At 40.6% G+C, this 27,844-nt stretch overlaps 1 long non-coding RNA gene across 1 annotated transcript; it reads right to left on the bottom strand.

Moving 5' to 3' along the window:
* Positions 1-626: 626 nt before the first annotated feature.
* LOC122459638 lies at positions 627-23,850 on the bottom strand. Its single transcript, XR_006280458.1, has 3 exons — positions 23,812-23,850; positions 9,899-9,977; positions 627-2,686 (listed from the first exon to the last, which is right to left on the bottom strand). It is a non-coding gene; the product is annotated as an uncharacterized LOC122459638 (long non-coding RNA).
* Positions 23,851-27,844: the final 3,994 nt, after the last annotated feature.

Raw genomic sequence — 27,844 nt, 5'->3', positions numbered from 1 at the left:
GGGAGACAGGGAGCTGCTTGGAGGAGAGCCAGCTGCTATCAAAAAGGGACTCTAGTAAACCCTCAGACTGGAGCTAACAGGACACGGGAGACCATGTAACTGACACACCATTCTGAGCTCACACTGCAGGCCAGCACCAGACCAGAATGCACAGACAGGTTGGACTGAATGAAAACTTGGGAGGGATTGCATTGACACAGGGCAGAGAGTCTGTGTATGTCAAGCTAGGTATGGGATGTGCCTGTGTGTGCTGTATGCTGCATCCGAGCAAAGGGAACCTGTGTAAGCTCTGCCAGAGATCCAGATTTAGATCTACTTCTTGTCTGCCCTGGGAGCCCCCGCCTGATATCTTCCTTACATTCTTTGATCTTAGGTGTATACATTTACATTTGTCTGTATTAAATAACATTGTTTATGCGTGCCCAGATTACTAAGTGATCCAGATCACTCTGTATCAGTGATCAGTCGTCTTCATTATTTACCACATTCCCAATGCTTATGTGTTTTCTTCCAGAACACCTTGTCCAGTTCTGGGAGAACACTTCATCCAAAAAACTCATTTAAACTCCAGCTTTCATCACTCAGGTTCCTTTATTTGGCATACAGTAAAGCTATGTTGAGTTGATCAGACTTGGGCATTGGAGGTGGATATAATGTATAACACACATCCAAAGTTACACAGAAAACCTCTTCCTTTATATACACGTACACATTACATTACATCACACATTTTTGGATTGGATTGGTTACTTCGCAGGAACCAATCCCTGTGCAGCATGTTCTGTCCATCCATACACTCAACCTACTCTTTACCTCATATGTACATTCCATTCTTGCCAATCATGATCTTGTTAATAGTAAAAGGTCCCCTGGACATTCTCCCTCTTATCTTAGCTGAGTCAGACATTGTCTTCATAGCCTATTGACCTATTTACTTATCTTATTTAGAACAAAAATTCTGTTTTCAGCCTAATGATCTGTTTACTTCTGTCCTCTAGAAAATGAGGCCTCCCTCCAAGTGTTAATTAATTATATCATATGCCTATCTTTCTGTGCTACCTTTTTTCAAATTTATTACCCAGCAACACATGCCTAAAACCACAGTAGTTGTAATTATTTGAACTACCATCAATATTAGGATTAAAGAATGAAATGGGTGCAAGCTAACCTCCCCTGGTACAGCCCACCAGGGTGTAATCCCACATTATAAGATTGCTTTGCCTTTAAAGCATCCTTCTGTAATTTTAACTTTGCTTTTACTTTAATTACATTATGAAAAACTGGTGGAAAATAGAAAAATCTTTCCATTTATCACCACAGGAAATTAAAGTGTGAAACAGAACATAGGCCAATTAATATAACACAACCTGGGTTCATACCAAAAGTGATCCTCTTCAGACACCACACAATACTTGTCATCACCAGCACAGGCAGTTTTTTTGTTTTGTTTTTGTTTTGTTTTAACAGTATCCCAGGGTCTCAACCATACTGTGCACTTTGGAGATTGTTTCCCCAGAGTGAACCCACATGCCAGCAATTTTGTTTGTAAGACATTGAACCTGCACATGTAAGTATCCCTCAGGTGCAAACAGTGGTACAAGTCCAGACTTTGCACTGTTTTGCATCAGTATTTGAGGATGGGGGGCGGGGGGAACCTTCTTCCACATTATATGAGTGGTAATGCTTTCCACATTTAACCTTATGGTATTGGACCCTTGTTAATTTTCTTGCCCTGTACCAATTAATATTACCTCCCTTGTACCACATTTTTAACCTTTCTATGGTGATAAAAGAGGGCAACCTTCTTTGTTGTATGCCTCTTTTACTTTATGCAGAATATATTTCCCATATTGTGCACATCATTGTTTTCATCTTTTACCTTTTATGATAAAGTTAAAAAAATGTACAACATCATACTGTAAAATAGTTAAAAACTCTTTATCATTAAATTCTTTGCTTCATTAATTTTCAAATCAGATGCTAATTCTGGCTAAAACATGTGCTCATGTAATGGATGCAGTACTTCTGCTGCTAGCGTCTGTTGAAATGCTTGGTCATGTTTCCACAGTGTCTCTGTCAGCTTGGTTTCAGAGCAACATACCAATCCCAAACAGCTCAGTTCCCATGTTTTGTTGCTGCCCCACTTTCACAGGTTTACACATTTAAAAAAATTAGTTTTTGATATATAAAGTCTCTTCAATAGTTTTTAACCATTTTTGACCAAACCCCAGTGACTGCAGTGACTGTAGCTCACGAAAGCTTATGCTCAAATAAATTTGTTAGTCTCTAAGTGCCACAAGTACTTCTTTTCTTTTCTTTTCTTTTCTTTTCTTTTCTTTTCTTTTCTTTTCTTTTCTTTTCTTTTCTTCAGATCTAATCCACTCCTTCACTGCCCTGGAAACCTCCTTAGATTTAAATTATTCCAAAGCTATTGCTAAACTGCTTGGTTGAGATCCTTGACAGTAAAGCTACATGTATAATAAGCTATACGTTACCTGCTCCAGATGAATGGATCCAGATATGAGTCCCAGTACCACTAATGGCATTCTCTCTGAGACCTTCTCCACTCTGCTTCTCCATAACAGTGTCCAATTCTGAAAGAACACTTCATACAGTTCTCTGGGATCCAAAATAACTCCGACTCCAGATTTCACCACTAATGTTGTGTGGTAGCATGTCAAATGCCCTACAGAAGTCAAATTATATTACATCAACACTATTCACGAAAGCTTATGCTCTAATAAATTTGTTAGTCTCTAAGGTGCCACAAGTACTCCTTTTCTTTTTGCGAATACAGACTAACATGGCTGCTACTCTGAAAACTATTATCTTTATCAGCCAAACTTGTAATCTCATCAAAAAAGATATCAAGTTAGTTTGACAGGATCTGTTTTCCATAAAACGACACTGATTGGCATTAATTACATTACTCTCCTTTAATTCTTTATTAATTGAGTCCCTAAAATGTCATAGGATAAAAATAACTTGCCTAATGACAAGGGATTGATACAGATACTCGAGGTCTTAAAAAAAGGACATAATTTTCTTGTTCTTTTTTTTTGCCCATAATTGAGAGCCTAATTCTGTGAGATTGGAGCCCATTCGTGTGTGGTGTTGAGCCTCTTCCCCATCTCTTATTGACTTAAATAGCAGATATGATGGACTTCAGTACCTTACAAAAGTTACTCGGCACTTCAAAAAAATCTAACCTTGATGAGCATTTCTTGCAGCCACTGAGCATCTCAGATCAGGTTCTTGACTTCTTATATATTTGTACAAGAATTCTTTTATCTGTTAAGATTAAATAATATAAATTAATCCAAGTGTAAGTAAAACCTCTTGCAGATAATGTACAGATACTGCAGTTTGAACAGAATGAAGTATAAAAAATCATTAATTCAGAAAAATGTTCCTGTTAGGAAGGTTTACAGAAGCTGATAAATACTACTGCACTTTTAAAGATATGCTAAAAATGCTGACAAATGCCAAGTGGGTGACTTGCATAAAGATAAACAGAAGAATTGTGAAGTGCTTCATACTCTCTCTACAAAAAGAGCGGCATTAACAATAATACTGTAGAGTTCACTTGGCAGCAGATGGCATAGTTAAGGTTATCTGGGTTCTTTTAATTAAAACTCCCGGTTTTCAGATGCTGATAATTAAAAAAAAAAAAAAGGCTACCTTTCTGACTCATATTTTCCATTTGTGGTTTCAGCATACTGTTGATTTCACTTAGATACTTTCAGCAAAATCCATTCACCTGTTATAGAATGGTAAAAAAAATACTTTTCATTTTTAAAAGAAAGTGTAAGATTTTCCTAGGACATATACAACTACAATATAGTGAAACTTCGCTACTCAATACTTTCTGTATAAAAGGGGGGAGGGGAGGAAAAAGTTGAATGGATTCAAAAAATCAGTGATACATTCTTTAGCACACACTTGTATCTAAAATACTGATATAGTCCCCATATGTGTGTGTGTGTGTGTACTTCTTCTCTCAGTATTTAATGTATTTATTCTCACAGCACTCTTGTAAGGTTAGGAAATACTTTCCCCATTTTTTCAGGTTTCATATCTTTCAAAGAACCTAAGCCTCCCTTCCTTACCCCATAGGATGACCAGATAGCAAGTGTGAAAAATCAGGACACTTTTTGGGGGGAGCGAGGGGTATAGTTGCAAATACAAGACAGAGCCCTTTATAACGGGACATCTGGTCAACCTATTACCCCAGACAGCACTGATTACAGTTGTATTGGAGTCTCTAGAGGATGGTGTAATCGGAGGAATACATCTGGGGTGATATGGCCCACACACAATTCCTTACTTGAGGCAGTGACTTAAATGCATAATGTAGACATAATAGGTCTTCACTACTGTTTTAATTCAAATTACTATATTACCAATTTAGTTAAGTTAGCTAACACATTTTTACATGCTCATCTGAACACCCCACATTCCTATCTTTGTTGTTATTGTTGTGATTTTACCCTACCAACCTAAAACAACGCAACTTCAGAACATGGAACTGTAAATGCTTTGCTCAATCAGTGTTCAAAGACTCCAGGGGATGGAGCATTTACTACATCCTTTAGTAATCAGTTCCAATGGTTTATCACTCACTCTTAAGTACTTGCCTGATATTTCCTGTTTGAACTTTGCTGATTTTGGCGCCTTCCCATTGGGACTTGTGCCTTTTTAATGTAGGATAATTGACCATATGTAATTAAATCCTACTTAAACTTGCAGAATAAGCCTTCCGTTGGAGTTAGGTGTTGAATGGGCCTTATGCCAGCCCTCTGCTTATCCTTTAAACTCAGTCATTATTAAAGCTGGTTAATTTTTTTCATCTGAAACTTTTTTGACACAAAATGCAGATTTGGTGGCACTGAAGCATTCATTAATTTGTATGTTTTGCTAAATTATCCATGCTGAGGAAACAAATCAGAAAAAGTTAAAATGTTCAGGTTTTGTGGTTCAAAATGACTTTTTATTTAGAAATTTTCTTCAATTTTTTTAAAAAAAAGTACAAAAAGGTCAAAATTGAAATTAAACATTTTGTTTCGGGTCAGAAGAACTGTTTCACTGGATTCAAAATTATTTTTTTCCAAATATTTTGGAATTGCCAATGAACTGAAAAATCTATTATTTGCACAGATCTTGTCAGATCCCCCTGTGTAATGAATGCACTCTCAAGATAAACCACATTTCACTGCACACTGGTGTGTGTTTTTTAATCTGAAAAAAGAGCAATACCTTTCTATAAGTAATAGCAGTCAGTGTAAAGAAATGCAGGACCATTCTCACCAATCTGTCAGATTAGACAGTTGATATACCACAAAAGCAATTTGTTACCATTTAGTTCAATCACAGAAACATAGAAACAGAAAACATATTTGAAGATAATGAATGGATTTTTGAAGAAAATTCAAGTGCTTCCATCACAGCAATGATTTTGTTAAGAGAAGAGGTCAACTGATTAATTTGACAGTTTAAAAAAAATTGAAAGAATCAAGTTGCCACATCAGTGGGGTTAGTAGAGAAGAGAAATAGTGATTTATTCTGTTAAGGGATTCCAGATAAATATAAGTACCTCTTCTTTGGGGAGGTCTTGAAAACAATACCTCACTGGGTATGGGAATGATAAGATTTAGGAACAAGATTTACGAGCCACATTCCTGGTAAAATTTCTACATCTAGAACAGAGGTGGGCAAACTTTTTGGCCTGAGGGCCACATCAGGGAATAGAAATTGTACAGTAGGCCATGAATGCTCAAAAAATTGGGGCTGGGATTAGGGTGACCAGACAGCAAGTGTGAAAAATTGGGACAGGGGATGTGGGGTAATAGGTGCCTACATAAGACAAAGCCCCAAATATCGGAACTGTCCCTATAAAATCGGGACATCTGGTCACCCTCGTTTGAGTGTGAGAGGGGGTGAGGACTCTGGTTGGGGGTGCAGGCTCTGGGGTGGTGCTGGGGATGAGCGGTGTGGGGTACAGGAGGGTGCTCTGTGCTGGGATTGAGGGGTTTAGAGAGCAGGAGGGGGATCAGGGATGGGGCATGGAGTTGGGGCATTAGGAGAGGCTCAGGGATGCATGCACCAAGCTTCAAGTGGCTCCTGGAAGCAGTGGCATGTCCCTTCTCTGGCTCCTAGGTGTGGACCAGGCCCCAACCCTCAGAGTGGGGCCATGGCTGTGGCTTCTGGGAGCTGCATGGTGCGGCCCCTGACCTGGCGCCCCAGCTGGAGTGCCGGAGCAGGGCCGAGCGTGTGGTGTGGCCCTCCCCCGGCGCCCTAGCTTAAAATGGCTCATGGGCTGGATCCGGCCCACGGGCTGTAGTTTGCCCATCTCTGATCTAGAACTATCTTCTTAAATATATTTATGCTGGGTACTCAATCAGACATTTCCTTGCAGAAGGGCAGATCTTCCTCATCTTCTGCTTGCTACTTTATTTTCTTATTTTTCATGCTATTCTTTGCTTCCAAAGTGGTTGAAAAAAATCTAGTCACACAAATTAAATGAAAAATTACATAGTTTCACTGTTGAATTACCAATAAAGTCACAGAGTTTAAGGCCAGAAGGGACCACCAGGTCATCTAGTCTGACCTCCTGTATATCACAGGCCACCAGCACCACCCAGCACTTGCACACTGCACCTAAATATCAGATTTAGACCAGAGTATTATAGTTTACAGGAGACTAGACTATGTGCCACAGGCAGAGAATAGGAGGGTTTGAGGTGCAGTGGTGTCAGAGGCCCCTGCAGTGGCAGAAAAAATGATTAAGTGAGATATATCCAGATTATCCTGGCAAGTGACCTGCACCAACACACTGCAGAGGAAGGTGACAACCCACCACTCATATCATTGCCCATCTGAGTTGAGGGAAAAGTCCTTTACAGTGATGCTCAGACTGAGGCTCGCCAGGTGCAAGTGGCTCTTTAATGCGTCTCCAGCAGATGTTTGCAGCACATGATATTAAACCACTGTGGTTTAATTATTAACCAATCAGAATGCTTTTACTATGTTATTAACCAATTATTAACCAGTTGATAAAATAATATTTGGTAAATCATTTTGCTGTGAGAATAATCTATAAACTAAATATTTCCTTAGTCATACTGTTTTAATATGAATATACAGTACTATAGTAAATGAAAAGGAGTACTTGTGGCACCTTAGAGACTAACAGATTTATTTGAGCATAAGCTTTCGTGAGCTACAGCTCACTTCATCGGATGCATTCAGTGGAAAATACAGTGGGGAGATTTATATACACAGAGAACATGAAACAATGGGTGTTACCATACACACTGTAAGGAGAGTGATCACTTAAGATGAGCTATTACCAGCAGTTGGGGGGGGGATAGGAGGAAAACCTTTTGTGGTGATAATCAAGGTGGGCCATTTCCAGCAGTTAACAAGAACGTTGGAGGAACAGTGGGATGAGGGGGAGAAATAACATGGGGAAATAGTTTTACTTTGTGTAATGACCCATCCGCTCCCAGTCTCTATTCAGGCCTAGTAAATGAAACAATGAATTCACACTACTGTGGCTTTTTTGGGTAATATTGATCACTAATTTGGCTAGTGGACCACTGAAGTCTGAGTATCACTGAGTTAGACCCTGAGCATTTGAACATGAACCAGCCACCCAAACACTTGAGAGGGAGAATTGATCAGGTGTCATTCCATTATTTTATCTTCTCTTTTAAATCACTACAGCTGTGTTCAATTTATCTACATGTTAATGTATGTCCTTGAGCAGTGGTTCTCAAACTTGTGTACTGGTGACCCCTTTCACATAGCAAGCCTCTGAGTGTGACCCCCCCCTTATAAATTAAAAACACTTTTTAATATGTTTAACACCATTATAAATGCTGGAGGCAAAGTGGGACTTGGGGTGGAGGCTGACAGCTCACAACCCCCCATATAATAACCTCACAACCCCCTGAGGGGTCCCAACTCCCAGTTTGACAACCCCTGTCCTTGGGCCTTAATATTCTACCTGGTTATACAGGAACTCTATGATAATTAGTGAAATTCAACCTATAGGACAGGTGAAATATTAAGCTTCCAGGACAGCCTTAATGGGGATATTTTTAAAGTTGCTTGTGCTTGGTAGGTGGGGAGGAGGTAGCCATGACTTCTAATAAAGCCAATATGAGTCATACAGTTAAATGCTGGTGATGAAAAAGTGACCCTACTTCTTATTGAAAGCAAAATTAATGCTGGTGCATTTCTTCTACTGTGAGATTTCCAACAATGATGCAAGAGATGGCACAATAGAGCAATGAAAGGTTTATTTCATGCCTAAATTATCAGTAACTCATCTCATGAAGTAAAGAGAGTAGAATAAAAGTCAAAAGTGGTAAAAAATCCTTAAGAAATCATAGATGGTGTTGCAGAGTAGAGACTGACTTTAAGAGTATAGTTCTAATGTTTCTTAGTTTAAGTTAAAAAGCAAGAGCTGTAACATGCAGTGCAGTGCTCTGTAGAAAGAGAGATTACTTGAAAATGGCAAATGAAAGTAGGAACTGCTCTGAAACAAACGTACGAAGTTGTTAGTCCTATCTTGGAATGAATCTATTGCAGGAAAACCTCTCTGCATCTTGGGGTGTATCTATACTTCAAGCCCTCCGGAGGCAGCATTGCAGCTGTGCCATGGTAGAACTGTAGTGTAGACACTTGCAACAGCAGAGTTTTTTCCATCACTGTACTAAATCTCTTTCCCTTCCCCAAGAGGTGGTAGCTAGACTGATGGAGTAGTTCTTCAATTGACCTAGTGGTGTCTATACCAGAGCTTAGTGTATCTTAAATACATCTCACGTACGTGATTGATTATTTTTCAGACTCCTGGGTGATGTAGCTAGGTTGACTTAAGTTTTAGGTGTAGATCAGGCCTTCAAAACATAGGCATTTCAAAGCCTAGAAATCAAGGGCACTTAGAAATAAGAGACAAAAAGTAATAGAGATGTGGTTTGGAAGCCCCAGGCTCTAATCTCCTAAAAGCAATGTGCATCCCTCATACGAGGCCTCTAAGAAATCTGCCCCATGGATTAGAAATTTATACATTAAGTAAAAAGTATAAGTACTCAATTTAAGACCATTTTTTGTTCCTTTAATGCTCTTATTTATATACAATGCTTGAAAGAGGCCACATAACAGTGCTATATTTAGTGCTCTGTGTTTATTTATGGATTACACTTATGAAGAATTCTGATTGCAGGATGTTGCGTTTTAGAAAAAGATTAGTAGACAAACTAGTTGGAGGCCAGTGGATCCACTTCAGTGATTCTTAGCAAATAATGCCCAATGCATAGCAGTGCCCAACTGTATCTTCTATTACACTGAGAATGAAAAGTTCTTTGTAAAATCTCGCCAAATTTATTGTAATCATTGTAGGAACCTCTGCGGATGCAAAGTATAAACAGACTATCAATATAACAATGAAGGAGATTTACATTTTTGGAGACCTTTATGAATAACGACCTTCACAGCCAATAGAAAACTCTCTTGTGTGAGTGGGAGCAGTCCCAATGAAGTCAATTGCACTACTCATGTGCTTAATGTGAAGCACGTGCAAAAATGTCTCCTGGATTGGGCTGTCAAGGACTGAATCCTCACCTTCAAGCAGATATAAAGATACCAATGAAGATTCACATTGTGTCATTAATTCCCCTAAAAAGAATAAAAAATAGTCTGTAAATCAAAGCTAATCTGCATGTATCATGTTAGTTTACACTTCTACTCATGCCATGAATGGTAATCACTTAACAAGGTGAACTCCCTGTTGAGTATCTCCCAATATATATTATTATAATTTATGCTAACAGGGAGACTATAAATTCTCTGAGTTCCACTGACCCCAGCTGAGACATGAATCTGCTGCATGTACCTGATCTTGCATTCTCTGTGTCACTCCCCCTGACTTCAGAGGGACTTTTGGTTGTGAAACAGGATCGGGCCCCATAATTCTGTAGAAAAACAATTTAATATTTTTCCGTTTGATTTATCAATTCTTGTTCTGATGACAGTCTTAGTACACACTGTGTAGGATTAATTTTTGTCACTTAGGTATAAGTGATACATTTTCTGTAACATGCTGCTCCCTTGCAATATTCTCATTTGGTGGGGTAGCTTCCTGTTGATTATTTATTGTTGCTAGAACCTTCTAACAGCCAAACACAGTGGGCCATTGTCTCTTGAAGGATTGGTGTGTAAAGTCTAGGAGACTTATGCACTACTTTGCGAATGAATATAGTACCTGCAAGTAAAATTACACTTTGAATTGTGGAGTGTCTAGGCTGTGTAAATACAGCCTTGCACTACATAGTGGTAAAAGTATGAATTTAATGTATGATGCTGTTTTCTTTAGATTACATTTGTTTGAAAACTGTGGGCCAGTTTCTCAGCCTTGCTATCGGGGGGGGGGGGGAGGAGGGAACTCTGCAACCAGTGGATTTATCCCTCTGGTAATTCCACGTGTGTGGGATCACAATAATGACTCTAGGCCATCCACTTCAGCCCGTAATGCCAGTACTATGTCTAGGAAAAGGCAAGATCTGATTACAAATATGTGATTTCATTTTTTCAGTCAGTTAAGAATGATAATGGTGTTAGATTCAAATCCCCTGCATGAGTTTAGGATAAGGTGGCCTTTGGGGATAAAATGCAAACTTTGATACATTAGTAGGATTTTGCCTAGCTGTTCTACTATATTCTGCAATGGCCCCCTCTGTATAGAATCTCCTCTTTGGGGAGCAAATGATACAGATAGGGTGAACTAGTCATTCGTAAAAGCAGTCTTACTGGAATTTGAAAGAGCATATGGGGAATGTTTTGTATTGGGGGGGTCTGATAAAGAAGGTGAATACTAGGATATTCTTTCAAATTGAGAAGATAGGTTCAATAATAGCTGAAATGCTAAGCAATACCAAACTGATCTATATGGAATAGCAGATAATATGGTGACTAACACTCTATGCAGTAAATTCGGACTGATTGATCAAGTTACCATTTGACTTCACTGGTATTTCTGCACGTAGGATTGCAGGTTCAAGAGAGAAATCTGTTCAAATTGGAATGTCTTTGGATAAATGATTCTAAAATGACTAGATGGAAAAGTTTTCACAACTGCTAGTTCTCATACTGTATCTCTCCTTCAGCTGAGGGTACTAAGGGTATGTCTACACTGCAAGTTGCAGCAATGCAGCTACACTGCTATAGTGTAGACATTTGACACTTGTAGGGCTCAGCTAAGGGGTTGTTTAATTGCGGTGTAGATGTTCAGGGTCAGACTGCAACCTGAGCTCTGGGACCCTCCCACCTCACAGATGTGATGTCCTGGATCTTGAACCCAGGGCTGGCAGTACTCAGACAGCTGCCACTCCTGGCCCCCCCCAATGGCTACTGAAATCAGATGGGCTGAGAAGCTTCTGGGGCTATAGCTCCAGCCAAGGCACCACCCATTGGAGCTCTAACTGGAAGATCACCTGGCTCCACTAATTGGTCCAACTATGCCATTTAAGCCAGGAGGAGGTACAGGAAGTTCATCCGATCAAAAAGGTGGTTTCCTATAGTGGCTGCATTGGACCTTGCTTGTACCTGCCTCCTGCACTTAACCCTGTTCCTGCTCTGCTCCTGGTTCCTACCTTACCCCTGTCTTTGCTCATGTTCCCACCGGGCTCTTGTTCATGCCTGATCTTTGCCTCTTCTTAAGTCCTTACTCTTCACCTCCAATTCTCAGTGATCAGTCCTGGCTGAAACCTTGGCCTGTGACTTCTGATTCTGACTCCAACTTGACCCTTGACTCTGGCATTTGGCATCTGACCTCAGCTCTGACACTCAGTTTAGATTCTTGGTTCTGACTGTGGCTTGACCTCTGGCTCTGTAACTTGCAGTTGACTCTGGTGCTGACCTTTGGCTTTGCTCCCCAACCTGGATGCATGCTCTGCCCAGTAGACCTGACCACAGCTTTGACTACTAGGCCAGATTAGATATATCCTGGACCATAACAGCAGGATCCTAGAGTCCAGGCTCCCACTGAAGCTCAAACATCTACACTGCAATTAAACAGCCCATTAGCATGAGCCTCGTGAGCCTGAATCAGCTGGCATAGGCCAGCTGCAGGTTTAATTGCAGCATAGATGTACCTATTCTGTACTTGCATTGGAACAGGAAAGTACAAGAGTCTAGACAGAAGCATTTTGTCAGTAAATAGTGCTTTATCACATTCAGCTCTCTGCTGCTTTAACACAGCTGGATGCCACTGCAGGCTACAGTGACAAGTATTGCACTGAATGCAAGGATTGCTACACTTTAGGGAAAATGATACAAGTTAATAGAGCTGTGAAATCTTGGAAAAATCCATCCATTGTTTTCAACTCACGCTTGATGGGAGCTGAGATAATGCAACTAACAGCATAGTGGAATCTACAAATGAGACATCAAAGAGAGCGTAGTCATGTAACATCACATTTTACTATGTGCAGATACCACTAAGCACTCAGAGAACCATGGTCCTAGAATGTCATTTAAATGCTAGGAACAACAACTGCATCTACAGTGATAGCAATGCTTATTGATTTTTCTGCAAAAAGTACAATGAACGTCACATAAAATAAAGAAAAGGCAGCAATCAGCTCTTTCTTTGGATCTTTAAGAAATGCTAGAGTAAGCTTTCAATCCCAGCCCCTCACTAAATCTCCTATAACAGAACACTTCTATGCAAATGGACATAAGGATACAATTTCACTTTGTGCACTATCCTTGACACTACAAACATAGTATTAAGAAATCCACATACATAAGTGTAATTACATCTCATCACCACTTGGCATATATATATTACACATAAAGAATAAGCATTCACAGCACCAGAATTTCCAAAGAGCTCAATTCCCATTCAGTCACATAAGTAAGGTCCAGCTTTTCAAAAATACTTAGCAATTGGCACCTCCCTTTGTGAGTGTACTTCGATGCAGAAATAGGAGCTAAGCTTCTTGGAAAGCCTGGCCCTGATCTTAGATGCCAAACTCTTTGGAAAATTTAAACAAAAATATATAAAAATAAAATGCAAAAATAATAAAGCTGTTAAGCTTAAACACTTAGTTGAGCTAATCAGGAATTTTGCCAAACCTTTTGTCAGAAAAATGCCGATTTGTCAGAACTGAAAGCTTTTGTTGGAACAGTCCAGTTTTGAATAAACTTTAGTAGATTTTTCTGGTCCAGGATGGAATTTCTGGTTAGAGAAAGTGTGTCCAACCTAAAAATAGCCCAGTTTTTGGGTACTCACATAGGATATGGGAGACCTAGGACCAAATCCCTGCTCTGAAATACAGAGAACCTAACCCTCTCACATAAGTATCATAACCACAAGGCTATTGGCTATCCAATGAGGGTCCTCTCTGGTTTTTAATAGGAAAAACTTGGAAAGGTTTCAGTTTCATCCTGATGCAGATATTTAAAGATATTCATGGGATAGGAAAACCATTTCCTGCTCACCTTTACTTAATAGTCAAGAAATGAAAGTTTAAGGTTAAAAAGGTATAGCATTAAACCCTCAAAATATAATACATATGTATTTTGTGGTGATGAATACATTAGGAAAATCTTTATTTACACTTGTGTTTCCTTCACCTGTCCTGACTTTCAATACAATTGTGCTTTGGGGACATATTTCCTGATTGTATTAAAAAGAGCTAATTTGAATGAAAAAGTTAAGATTAGCTTAGCTGAGCAATCAATTATATTTGCTATTTTTAAAATGAGTTAATTGTTGACAAATTAAGGTCAAAAGATTGCATCTACATTTTAGTGATTTACAGTAAAGAGTGATACTGTCTTTTTATATTTGACAGTAAGAGAATGATTTCTTTTGTTTTTAGTTCATTCAAAATGTTAGCATGGTAACCAGTCTATACATCAGTGATAAAATTATTCTTTTAAATATTGAAATGATGAGAAGGATAGGTCCGCTACTTAGCAGGGGAGGAGGGCTAATAACTGATGATATCAAGAAGGCTGAGGTATTTAATGCAAAATGATTTGCTTCAGTCTTCAATAAAAATAGTGTTTGGTCACCAATAACTTAACAATATTAACAACCAGGAAGGAAGGCATGCAAGCCAAATTAAGAAAAATCGGTTTAAAAATACTTATACAAGTTTGATGTGTATTTGAATATACAAATGATCTGGAAAAGGGGTATACAGTGAGGTGATAAAATTTGTGCATGACAAAATAGCTACTCAAAATAGTTAAGTCCAAAGCAGACTGCAAAGAGTTACGAAGGGATCTCACAAAACTGGGTGACTGGGCAACAAAATGGCAGATGAAATTCAGTGTTGATAAATGCAAAGTAATGCACGTTGGAAAACAATCCCAACTATACATATAAAATGATGGGGTCTAAATTAGCTGTTACTACTCAAGAAAGATCTTGGAGTCACTGTGGATAGTTCTCTGAAAATGTCCACTCAATGTGCAGCAGCAGTCAAAAAAAGTGAACAGAATGTTGGGAATCATTAGGAAAGGGATAGAGACTAAGACATAAAATACCATATTGCCTCTGTATAAATCCATCATACACCCCATCTTGAATACTGTGTGAAGACCTGGTCGCTCCATCTCAAAAAAGATATATTGGAACTGGAAAAGGTACAGAAAATGTTAATAAAATCATTAGGAGTATGGAACAGTTTCCTTATGAGGAGAGGTTAATAAGAATGGGACTTTTCATCTTGGAAAAGAGATGACTAAGGGAGGATATTATAGAGGTCTATAAAATCATGACTGGTATTGAGAAAGTAAATAGAGAAGTGTTATTCACTCCTTCTCATAACAAGAAACTAGGGGGTCACCAAACAAAATTAATAGGCAGCAGGTTTAAAACAAAAAGAGGAAGTATATCTTTACATAACACGCAGCTGACCTGTGGAACTCTTTGCCAGAGGATGTTCTGAAGGCCAGAACTATAATGGGGTTCAAAAAGAACTAGATACGTTCATTGAGCATAGGTCCATCAAAATCTATTAGCCAGGATGGGCAGGGATGCAAAATCATGCTCTAAAGTGTCCCTAGCCTCTGTTTGCCAGAAGTTAGGAATGAGTGACAGGGGATGAATTACTTGATTATTACCTGTTCTGTTTATTCCCTCTGAAGCACTTGGCACTGGCCACTATCAGAAGACAGGCTAGTGGACTAGATGGACCATTGGTATGACCCAGTATGGCCGTTCTTTTGTTCTCAACTCAGGAAAATCTGATGAAAGTCACCCTAGGGTTCTTGTAGAGCTAGCTGAGGCAATCTCAGAACCATTAGCATTTATGTGTTAGCAGGAGTGTTGTAAGCAAGACACAACTAGTAACTTTTCCACTCTACTCCTCTCTGATTAGGCCTCAACTGGAGTATTGTGTCCAGTTCTGGGCGCTACATTTCAGGAAAGATGTGGACAAATTGGAGAAAGTCCAGAGAAGAGCAACAAAAATGATTAAAGGTCTAGAAAACATGACCTATGAGGGCAGATTGAAAAAACTGGGTTTGTTTAGTCTGGAAAAGAGAAGACTGAGAGAGGACATAACAGTTTTCAAGTATGTAAAAGGTTGTTACAAGGAGGAGAAATAATTTTTTTTCTTAACCTCCGAGGATAGGACAAGAAGCAATTGGCTTAAATTGAAGGTTTATGTTGAACATTAGGAAAAACTTTCTGTCAGGGTGGTTAAGCACTGGAATAAATTACCGAGGGAGGTTGTGGAATCTCCATCATTGGAGATTTTTAAGAGCAGGTTAGACAAACACCTGTCAGGAATGGTCTAGATAATCCTTAGTCCTGCCATGAGTGCAGGGGACTGGACTAAATGACCTCTCAAGGTTTCTTCCAGTTCCACGAGTTCTCAAAGATCATAGAATCAGAGGATGGATGAGGCCCCAGAGGGTTGGGTACATTATTAAGCAATCAGTTTGTAAGCACCTAGGGGATACTAGAACAATAAGGAATAGCTAAAATGGATTTGTCAAGAACAAATCATGCCAAATCAAGCTAATTTCCTTCTTTGACTGTGCTATTTGGACAGTGGTTGGAGGAAGCTCTACATGTGATATATCTTGATTTTTAGTGAGGCTTTTGACACAGTGCCACATGACATTCTATAAGCAAACTAAGGAAATGTGATCTTGATATATTATAAGGTGGATGCACAACTGGTTGAAAGACCATACTCAAAGAGTAGTTATTCATAGTTCTCTGTCCGACTGAGAGGGGGATATATCTAATGGGGTCCTCTCAGGGTGTGCCTTGGGTCCATACCAGGCAATCTTTTCATTAATGACTTGAATAATGGAGTGAAGAATATGCTTATAAAAATTTGTGGATGACACCAAGCTGGGTGGCATTGCAAGCTCTTTGGAGGACAGGATTAAAATTCAAAATAGTTTTGACATATTGAATTGATCTAAAATCTGAAATTGAGATGAAATTCCATGAAAACAAATGCAAAATAATACATCTAGGAAGGTAAAATTAGATGTACAAATACAAATTGGTAGTAATACTGCTGAAATGGATCTGGAGGTCATAATGGATCAAAACTGAATATGAGTCAACAGGGTGTTGCCACTGAGAAGACGACTCATGTATCATTCTCGGGTGTATTATGAGGAGTGTTGTATGCAAGACATGGGAGGTAATTGCCTTGCTCAACTCAGCACTGGTCAGGCCTCAGCTGAATTACTGGGTACCATACTTTAGAAAAGATGTGGAAAAACTGAAGAGTTGAGAAAAGAGCAACAAACATGATAAAAGGTTTAGAAAATCTGATCTATGAGAAAAGGTTTAAAAAAACAGGGACATGTTTAGTCTTGAGAAAAGAAAATGTGGGAGGGGTCTGAAATCAAAGTTAATCTGTCAATTTATGTTTCACAATGAGAAGAACAAAGTGAGATTATGTATTAAAAAAAAGAGCTCTGTAAAGTATTTGGGACACTTTATTCTGCTCCTCTGTTATTTAAGCTAAGTCGACAGACTGTCTCCCCATAGCTGAGAGGGGATGGGTAATTTGATTAAAGGAGTCTTATTTTTCTTTGATTTTTTGTTTGTTTGTTTAAAAATCATTTGTCAAATGAAATGGTGTACATGCACCCTGCCACTTAGGGTGGCTTGAATTAAAAAAAAATAAAAAATACAAGTATGAAAAATAATGTGGTGCTCTTCTGTTACTATTTGCCCTTATAAAATGTCTCAATATACATCACATTGTAGGGCATGTGATTTTGAGATTAAAACTAAAATCAGAGAATCTGATTTTGTTCTCAGTTCCATTGATTTAGGTCAGGAATAATTCCACTGAAATCAGTTGAATTACACCGGCGTGAAACCAGAATGTATGAGACTAAAATCAGGAACAAAGGTACTACAAAGGTCAGATAAGAATAAAAAACTTTAGGGGTGAAATCCTGGCTCCATTGAAATGAGTGGGAATTTTGCCACTGACTTCAAATGGACCAGGATTTCTCCCTAGGAATTCTATATACTGAAACTGCAAAGCCAAAAAAATGGTATGACCCACGCACAGTACAAATACAACTTGCTGAAACAGTTCTCAAACTCACTATAGGCCCAATCCTGAGAAGAACTGAACACTGAACACTCAGCACCTTGTAGGTGGTGTTTGGCATCTCACCATATCAGATCTGAAAGAACCCTTGTTTGAGAGACTTGTCTCTTATGGACAAAAGAAGAGATCCCTATAAAGAGAGCATATTGTACATTTCACCCCTACCTGCGAATGTTTTTATCTAAGTTTCCTGTCACAAATTTCATATAACTTTAAAATGAACTTTACCTATTTTTTTTCAATAACTCCTTGAATATTTGGTAATATGTTTATGCTATGGACTCACAGACATTGCATATATGAATGGGGTTTTTATGCAGCTTTTAAATCCTTTTCTATTTTTCAGGAAAATGTAGGTTTCTATGCAAACAATTTTCTGTGGGATTAATATAATTTACACCTTAGTTACTTAGACCCAGAACCACAAAAATACTTGGGTGCTCAACACCCCACCTCAAGTACCAAAATCCAAAATTTGCATATGTCCAAGATTCTCAAAACCCATGCTTAGCTGAGGCCCATGCCTATAGCCCCTAAAATCCATCAGTGACTAAATTCTCTCCTCAGCACAGGAGGCTGGAGTAGATCTCTCAAGGTCCCATCCAGCCCTACATTTCTATGATTTGGAACCATGATCAGCAGGTATTATAGGCTGGGGGAGGCTATGCCCCGTCCAACCCCAGCTGCTTCTTCTTGCTTTCCACTCTGCAGCTCCAGTCCCCCTGTGTGGTTTGGACTATAAGGTGGATAGAAAGCTGGCTAGATTGTCGGGCTCAACAGATAGTGATCAATGGCTCCATGTCTAGTTGGCAGCCAGTATCAAGCGGAGTGCCCCAGGGGTCAATCTGGGGCTGGTTTTGTTCAATATTTTCATTAATGATCTGGAGGATGGTCTTAGTCTCTAAGGTGCCACAAGGACTCCTCCTTTTTATTAATTTCCCTGGGGCTCCACACTGGCAGAACGGTCCACCTGCAGGGAGGCTGTTGCAGGAGTTTGAGCCGTTCAAAGGAATGGACCATATCTACCTCTGTTTGCCCAGAGACTAGAACAATGGGGTCTTGATCTACATTGAGGCCTTTGGGGATCTACCGCACAAACAGTGAATATCTGATAACAAAATAGTCACAAACTTTCACCATCTATACTGAATTATCACCTCTGTTCATGTATGTGCACCAAAAGGGATATTCTTATGGCTACAACTTAGGCACAGAAACAGTGGAGTGCTTCTTTCATCCTAAGGATGCAAGAAAATCCAGAATCAGCTTTTGTAGCCAGGCTTGAGGAATAGCTGTGCTTCTCCATCCCCCTCTTTGGGGGAGCTAGCTCTATTGTGAATGCTCTTCTTAAATTATCTTTGCAATGTGCACAGATCTGCATTGGGGTGCAAGGAGGGGTTAGGCTATTTAGGCCTAATACAAAGTTCATTTAAGTCAATGCAAAAACGCCAATTGACTTTAATGTGTTTTGAGTCAGATCCTTTCCCCCTTTTCCTCATCCCTGTACCCTGACACAGTTCATGCCACAATTTGCCCCAGCATTTTTTAGAAATTTAAAGTGTTTGAAATTAGAACCTCTTTAAACTTCCTGGTGAGCATGAGCTGTCCATCAAAACCGGAAATGTCACTCACCTTATAAAACTGAGCTCTGATTAGCTAACCACATTCTATAGTTTTTTTTTTTTTTTTTTTGGGTAAATAAGCTTGTTATTGATGAGGAAGCACCTGGCTAAATGACAAGAATCCCAGCCCCTATGTGTGTTGTCAGCAGAATGTAGGCTGGGCAAGATCTGACAACCATGCTGCCCTGAACTATATCTATAAGTCAATATAAGGGAAATTGTTTAAAAAAAATGGAAATGGAACTTGTGTTACTATTTACATATAAAAAGCATTTAAAATGCCACCAACAGTTTAACTCCAGGACCTCTGCATCTGTATGTACAATAGGACTTTATATAACATTATATGCTGCTAAATAGTAGGGCTTAATCCATTTTAGCATATACTTTAATGCATAGCAGGCACCCCCATTTCCATTACTGACAATTCCATTTCCACTGTCTCTAACTGTGAGAGCAGGGAGTTTGAAATTGCAGCGGCTGTCTGTAGAGCATATTAAATTGAAATGGTGACTGGAGCAGAAGGGATTGGATGGCAAGATGAGTAGGAGGGGGTAATGGTCTATTTCTTTAATACAAGATGTTTCTTTTTCAAGTTGTATCCGAGTTTTAAAACTTCAAACTATAACGACTGCCTGCAGATGGATTTGTTACAAACAAACAGTACAGAGCTCTGGCAATCTCACGATCATGGCCAGGGTAAATAATTCTGTCAGTGATGAGACTAGAGATGCTTGCTAGAAATTAGATAAAGTCTATGCTAAATGCATTGATACCCACTATTTCATGGTTGGTAATGTTCATCCATTCTCCTCTTCACACCAGAGCTTCATACTCCTTTAAAAAAAAAGATAATTGTCAAATATATGTAGGGCTGCTGGTACAGTACAGAAATTGTTACAGGTGTTTTAAAAGTTACTGCTTTGAGTTCTCAGTATTTTATATGCACTAAACTTAGTCTGTTCCCTTTCTGTGTGTCCTTAATAGCTTTATTAGTATTGTTGGTTGATAGGTTTCTGTGGGAAATCTGCTTCTCTATCACTCCCTAGGGGAGTTCACATATTTGTCTGGTGTGAATTCTAGCAACTTTATCCCATCCTTATTTTGTGCCTTAGGTGTTCTCACCTTATGAAGGCACAATTCACCTTTCAGGCTAAAATACTGTAAGAGCAGGGAACACTAGAAATTCCTGGATCTCTGTTTACCTCCTCCATATCTTTGTCATCTCCTCCCCTGAGGCTACAAGAGAGAATTTTTGTTGCCACCGGAGAAATTCTGTCACAGAGCTGTGTGAGGAAAAATATCATCACAGGCAAAATATCATCATGATGTAACAGAAACATTTTAGGGTTTTGTCTCACAAAAACCTTATTTGGGTTACTGAGGTTTCACACACAGGAGTATCCTTAGGGCTATGCACCATAATAGTTTGTGGGACTGCACCCAGAACTTCCCCAGCAACCTTTACCACTTTTATTAACATATTTGTATTGCAGTTGCTTGCTCTTACACACCACAGCTGAGATTGGGACCCTATTGTGCTAGGCCTTGTTCATACAAGTCATATGAGACAGTCCTGCCCCAAAGAGCTGTGGCTTTTTCACATCCCTGAGCAATGCAGTTGGGTCAACCTAACCCTTTAATGTAGACTAGGCCTTGGATATGTTTATAGTGAAAACAAGTAAAAGATTTTTTAACAAAGTATGAAGATTCTAGAAGTAGCAAGTGAAAGTACTGGAAACAAATGGTTACATATAAAATAAAATCATAACATCCTTTTCTGACGATCAGGATCTAGACACGCCAGGGAGAGAACAAGGGGTTGAATCAACAATGTTATTGTACTATAAAACTGTATCAAGTAATGTCTTTTATGAAAGTTTGTAATGTTTTGAACTTGGTGGTCATTATTAAGCACATATACAGACTATGGTTATAAATCTATGCATTTAGGTATATAAAAACTGTGCTCAGAACCTGTAATACAACTTCACAACAGGACAGTGATCAATCAGACAGGTAGAAGCACCTCCCAAGCCAGTTATTTACACAAAATCAGTTTCAAGTATCAAGCCAGGAAGGGCCAATGGTGGACCATTAAAGTTAATGGAAAGATATTGAAACTGAAAGGAGAACTCAACTGAAAGTCTTGGAAAATAAGAAAGGAGGAAATTGCCCCCACTCTGAATTACCATGAGTCATTTTATGGCAGGAGAAACAGGGGACAGAAAGGGGGAAAAAAACCTTTTAAAAAGAGGCTTGTGTCTGAGATTAGCACCAGAAAGTGAAGGACAGCCTTTAAGCTGAAAGGTGTCCCTCAAACACTGGGTCCCCTCTAGGAGAGGTGGCACACTGGGAAACTGTTCAGCAGCAATATAAGAACATACTGGGTCAGAGCACAATGGCCCATCTAGCCCAGTATCCTGTCTTCTGATAATAGCCAATGCCAGGGAATGAATGGGAGGGAACAGAACAGGTAATCATCAAGTGATCCATCCTGTCACCCATTCCCAGCTTCTGGCAACAGAGGCTAGGGACACCATCCCTGCCATCCTGGTTGATAGCCATTGATGGACCCATCCTGCATGAACTTATCTAGTTCTTTAGAGCCCTGTTATAGTCTTGCCCTTCATAATATCCTCTGGCAAAAAGTTCCACAGGTTGGACGTATGTTGTATGAAGAAATACTTCCTTTTGTTTGTTTAAAACCTGCTACATATTAATTTCATTTGGTGACCCCTAGTTTTTCTGTTATGAGGAGTAAATAACACTTCCTTATTTACTTTCTCTATACCCATCATTATTTTATAGACCTCTATAATATCCCCCCTTAGTCGTCTCTTTTCCAAGATGAAAAGTTCCATTCTTATTAATCTCTCCTCATACAGAAACCATTCCATATCCCTCGTCATTTTTGTTGCCCTTTTCTGTACCTTTTCCAATTCCATTTTTTTTTTGAGATGGGCGACCACATCTACACACAGTATTTAACATGTGGGAGTACCATGGGTTTATAGAGATGTGATATGTTCTGTCTTATTATCTATCCCTTTCCTAATGATTCCCAACATTCTGTTAGCTTTATTGACTGCTGTTGCACATTGAGTGGATGTTTTCAGAGAACTAGCCACATTGACTCCAAGATCTCTCTCAAGTGAGAACAGCTAATTTTATATGTATAGATGGGATGATGTTTTCCAAGGTGCATTACTTTGCATTTATCAGCATTGAATTTCATCTCCCATTTTATTGCCTAGTTACCCAGTTTTGTGAGATCCCTAACTCTTCACAGTCTGCTTTGGACTGTTTACCACTTTTTCCAGATCATTTATGAATATATTGAATAGTATTGGTCCTAGCACAGACCACTATTTATCTGTCTCTATTCTGAGACTAGACCATTTATTCCTACTCTGTTTCCTTTCTTTTAACCAGTTACTGATCCCTGGGAGAACCTTCCCTGTTATCCCATGACAACTTACTTTACTTAAGAGCCTTTGATGAGGGACCTTGTCAAAAGCTTTCTGAAAATCTTGGTACATTATATCCACTGGATCACCCTTGTCCACATGCTTGTTGATGCCTTCAAAGAATTCTAGTAGATTGGTGAGGTATGATTTCCCTTTACAAAAAAACATGTTGACTCTTCCTCAAGAGATCACGTTCATCTATGTGTGTGATAAATCTGTTCATTACTATAGTTTTAACCAGTTTGCCCTGAAGTTAGATTTACTGTAATTGCCAGGATTGCCTCTGGAGCCTTTTTTAAAAATTGGCATCACATTAGCTATACTCCAGTCACCTGGTACAGAGGCTGATTTAAATGATAGGTTGCATACCATAGTTAGTAGTTTTGCAATTTCACATTTGAGTTCCTTCAGAACTCTTGGGTGAATACCATCTGGTCCTAATGACTTATTACAGTTTAAGTTATCAAACTGTTCTAAAAACCTCCTCTAATGACAACTCAATCTGGGACAGTTTCTCTAAAAAGAATGGTGAAGGTTTGGGAATCTCCCTCACATAAGAGTTAACTTATATTAAAAAAAGTGATGTATCCGATATAGAAGAGTAAAGCCAGAAGTTGCATCTTTGTTTTCTGCATGACTTGTATGTATTTGTGTAACAGCGACAACTCAGTCATGCGGCACCTTCTGCTGGTCATCTTGGGAATTAGCTCAACTCCAGCTCCGGAGCACCTTCTGCCAGCAGGTGTCTTGCCTGCCTCAGGCCCCATATCCCTCCCATGCCCCAGTGCCCCTTACTTTTGGGTGCTTCCCCACTGCTGTGCCCCCACATGCTGGGTCTCCCCTCCAGGGGAACCCCCACTCCTCTAAGCCATCTTGCCTCAGTGGCTACTGGGAGTCATCATCTATCCCCTTTTCCCTAGAGCAAACTACAGTCTGTAAGGGCCACTCATCATTAGCAAGGGGGTAGGACCTGCAGCCTTTGCCTATCTCCGGGCTGCCCCAGTACCTTTTTGGGCCTTTAACAAGGCCTGCAGCCTAGGGTTTACCTGGCTAGAGCTCCCCAGCTCCCTTTGCCCTTCCCCAGCACTGCTCTGCTTCAGGTACCTTGCTCCCAGGCAGCTAGCCTTTACCGCCCTAGGGCTAGAGTGAGACTTCTTCAGGTCCTACCTCCCCAGGCCTCTTATCAGGGCTATCTTGGGCCAGCTTAAGCCAGCCACACCTGGGGCCAACTACCTCTCCAGCCTCCCTCAGCTGCTCTTAATCCCTTTTACCTTGGAGTGAGGCAGCCACCCCACTACAATTTGCTTTTCATTACTATTTCATCTTTGAATCTCTGATTTTTCTATTAAATGAACTCTTTATTTACTGTTACCCGAAGTAGGTTTCTGGTGTGCAAACTGTGTGGAGCGTGTGTCAAAGTGAATTTGTAATTGGGGACTGTTTTTACACCGGGGGGGGGGGGAACCAGAGGAGAAAAGTCCAAGGTTCTGGTAGTTAAGAACTCAGGGTAGATGGAATTGGGGAAGGGCTTTTGGGGTCACCTTGTAAGGACTAGGGTGGTGGAAGCCAAGTGAGACTTTTGTGCTTGAAGGCTGGTGTCAGGGCTTTGAGCCACAGCAGCACAGCATCAAAACACCCAACGTTACAAGGCAGATGGTGACAGAACCCCTTACTGGTCTGGGTGATCTCCAAGAGTCAAAGCCTTCTAGAGCCAGGACTTAATTAACAAGATACAATCTTGTCTAATGAAGTTGAGTTCACCCAAAGTCTTTGCAGTGTTTTCTAGCCAGGTTGTCTGTGACTCTCCTTTCATAACATAGAACACACTGTCTCTTCGATGAAGGGTCAAGCATGTTCCTCAATACCCCCAGCTATATCACTCAAATCCATTGATTTTATTTGTAAGCAGTATCCCATCCTGTGGCTTTGGGGTTTTTTCAGAAGTTTTCCTCTCATGTGGTTTCACATTCTTTTCATTTGCATCAGACTCAGGGCTTGTGTACACTTGAAATGTTGCAGTAGTTACTGAGAGGTGGTAGCTAGGTTGACGGAAGAATTATTCTGTCAACCTAGCCCTGTCTGTACAAGGATTTATGCTGGATTAACTGCATCACTCAGGGATGTGAATTTTTCAGTGCAAACAGTAGGAGGAGCTAGCTGCCCCATGTATGTACCTAATACCTATGACAGACATGGATTTGGGGAGGCTAGCTTCTTGCATGGCATGAGGGTGGGTACACTCTATTTTTAGCATGCTAGCTCAATCAAAACAAATGCAAGTGTGTCTCCTCTAGCTAGGAATCTCACCCTCAGCTTGAAGTGTAGACGTACCCTTTGATCTGTGGTCAATCACAAACCTCAGTGATGATAGGCGATGCAATAGATGTCACCACCAAAGTATAGATTAGCATGGAAAGGCCTGCGTAAAAAGCTGGGGTTTCCCTAGAGACTGATTGCAAAAACGGGCTGGAGAAATGATTTTGTCTGTGTAGGAAATCAGAAAGCGAGCAGACAGTGAGAGAAGCAGTGTGAGAGTGTGGCCCTAAGAGATTCTTTTGGAGTACTGGCTGCATGGGCAGGCTTAGAAATTGTGAGCAAGAAACTGCCAGCTGCTGTTTGTTCCTACTGTGTTCCCAAACAGGACTTTGGGTACACTCTTTGTTAATAAACTGGATTATACAGTAGAATATACCTGACTTGTATAACCAACTTCTCCTAATAGAAACACCCAGGAATGCCCCAAATATTGGCTCACTGCTTGAATCAAGAGGAAAGGTATTGCCAGAGGGACCAGAAAAGCGGTCCAGAGAGAGCAGATCCTGTCCTGGGAGCAAAGCTGCAGCCCCAAAGCTAGAGGCACAGCCCAGAGAGAGCAGACTTGCCCTGGGAGCAGAGCTGCAGCAACCAGAGCCGGGGGGCCAGAAAATCAGCCCAGGAAGCAGGTCAGTGCTGGGAGCAGAGTCACAGAAGCAGCCTGCAGAGCAGACCTGTCCTGGGAGCAGAGCTGTAGCAATCAGAACCAGAGGGGCCAAAGAAGCAGCCCAGGGAGCTGGAGGCAGAGCAGTAGCAGCAGCAGTGCAGAGACAGAGTGGTGGAGCTGGGGCTGGAGCAGTCTGGAGCTGGGTGCAATGAGCAGCTGGGGAGACTGAGGGGGACCCTGGGCAGCAGGCCCAGCACAGGGAGACGCCTCAGTCAAGAGGCTCTGCAGGCCAGGCTTGGATCGTAACCCCGGCAGGGCGGGGGCAACACTGGGAAGAAGGGTCCTACCACTTGGAGCCTGAGAGCGTGTAGCCACCACCAGAGCAAATGTCCAACCCACAGCATCCCTGCAGCACAGCCAGGGCCTGAGAAGAAGGCCTGGGACTTACAAGGAACAGACTGTGAACTGCCCTGACATTTCAGAGACACCGTTTGTGATGTTCCCCGCCACAGAGTGGGTTGATGTGTTTCCTTTAACCTTTCCCATTTTTCCTTATTCTTTTTAAAATTAATTGTTGATTAAATAACTTGCATTTGCTTTAACTTGTATGTAATGGTCAGTGGGTCAGAGAAGTGCCCAGTGCAGACAGAGTACCCCGGATTGGGGACACCCTAGCACCTGTCTTACGTGACCACAGCAGGGCTGGGGGGTTGGGCCCCCCAGGAATCCTGGGCCCAGCCTTGTTGGGGTTACGAGGACTCTGCCAGACAGGAGAGTGGAAGGGGAGTCCTCAAGAGCAGGGAGGCCACTGGGTAAAGGAAGTAGGAGCGAGGACTCAGATCCTTTCGCTAGCCCACTTCACTGGGGTAGTGCAGAAGCCAGGAAAGTTCCCCACAATAGCGGGACTATTCCCCCGCTTACACCAGCACGTGGTCTTATCCATTCCAAGACCTGGCCAATTTGTACCAACATCAGACTGTGTAAGACATAGCTTTTTAGCTGTCTCCCTGGTTATGGGCTCACAGCAGTGTACCTAAAGATGTAGTCTTGTTTGGCTACGCTAGACTATTATAAAAACAGAAAGTGAAAAGAGAGAAAGGAAAGAGGAGAAATAAGATGGAAAAAGAAACTGACACATGGGGGAGGGGTGACAGCAGGAACTCACACTCACTTGCTAGGTGTTGATGATTTAGCCAAAGCTGGTGGGGATGGTAATGTCATCAGTTCCCTCTCACTGGCCTAGTCTGGTCAGGCTGCCTTTCAGGATCAGGATGATGTAGGCCCAATGGCATTTTCATTACTATTTCATCTTTGAATCTCTGATTTTTCTATTAAATTTTTCATTAATCCTCCTTCCAGTCCATTTGTCCACCTTGCTCCTATTCAATGACACTCAGATAATGTCCAAGAAGGGATGGCAGTCTCTTCCCATTAATTTTAACCAATCAAAATACATTCTGGTGATTTCAGTTGTAAACATTTCCTCCCATTTCTAGAATCTTTCATTTTGTCATCCTATCAACCCACAACTTTAGCAGGAGCCTTGAAGACCCCTTGTCACAGGTCTTTCAACTTAAATGATTCTGTTTGAGCCATTCTATTTGTCTTCAATTTTTGCAAACAATTTTATGGAACAGGCTGAGTTGCACTTTTGTTACCTTGGACAACCTAATGAACAGTCCTCTGCACAACAGCAATGAGACAAACATGCCTTTGGGGGCAGGGATGAGAGACTGAAATTGAGCTAAACAAATGTAAATGTATGTGGGGAAAGGAGACAGGAAAAGAGATGGACAAACTGAGGGTATGTCTGCACTACAATACTAAGTCAACCTATGTTAGGTGGAATTACAGCCACTGCAGTAACGTTCACACTACCCTCCTTCTGTTGGTGGTGCAGGTCCTCATCAGGAGGGGGCAACTGGGAGCAGGGGGTGCAGCCGCCCAGGGCTGCACCTCCTGCAGGGGGCCTCTGGGCAGCAGTCCAGCTAGGAACAGGGAGTTGGGGGTGTGACGGTGCCCCCCGTAAGGCTTTATGGAAATATGCTTATGAATGTATATATGACATAACTGGAATATGTTTTATGCTACAGATGGCATGTAACATATCTCTGTAAAGGTTATGATCTAGTTAATCTATTCATCTATTTGTATGCATGTGTCATCGTATTCAAAGTTATGAATATTGGCTGTATACTTGTTTGATTTTAAATAACC

The sequence above is a fragment of the Dermochelys coriacea genome, chromosome 3 (assembly GCF_009764565.3).
Source record: "Dermochelys coriacea isolate rDerCor1 chromosome 3, rDerCor1.pri.v4, whole genome shotgun sequence".
NCBI lineage: Eukaryota > Metazoa > Chordata > Testudines > Dermochelyidae > Dermochelys > Dermochelys coriacea.
This window is presented reverse-complemented; position numbering and strand designations above follow the sequence as displayed.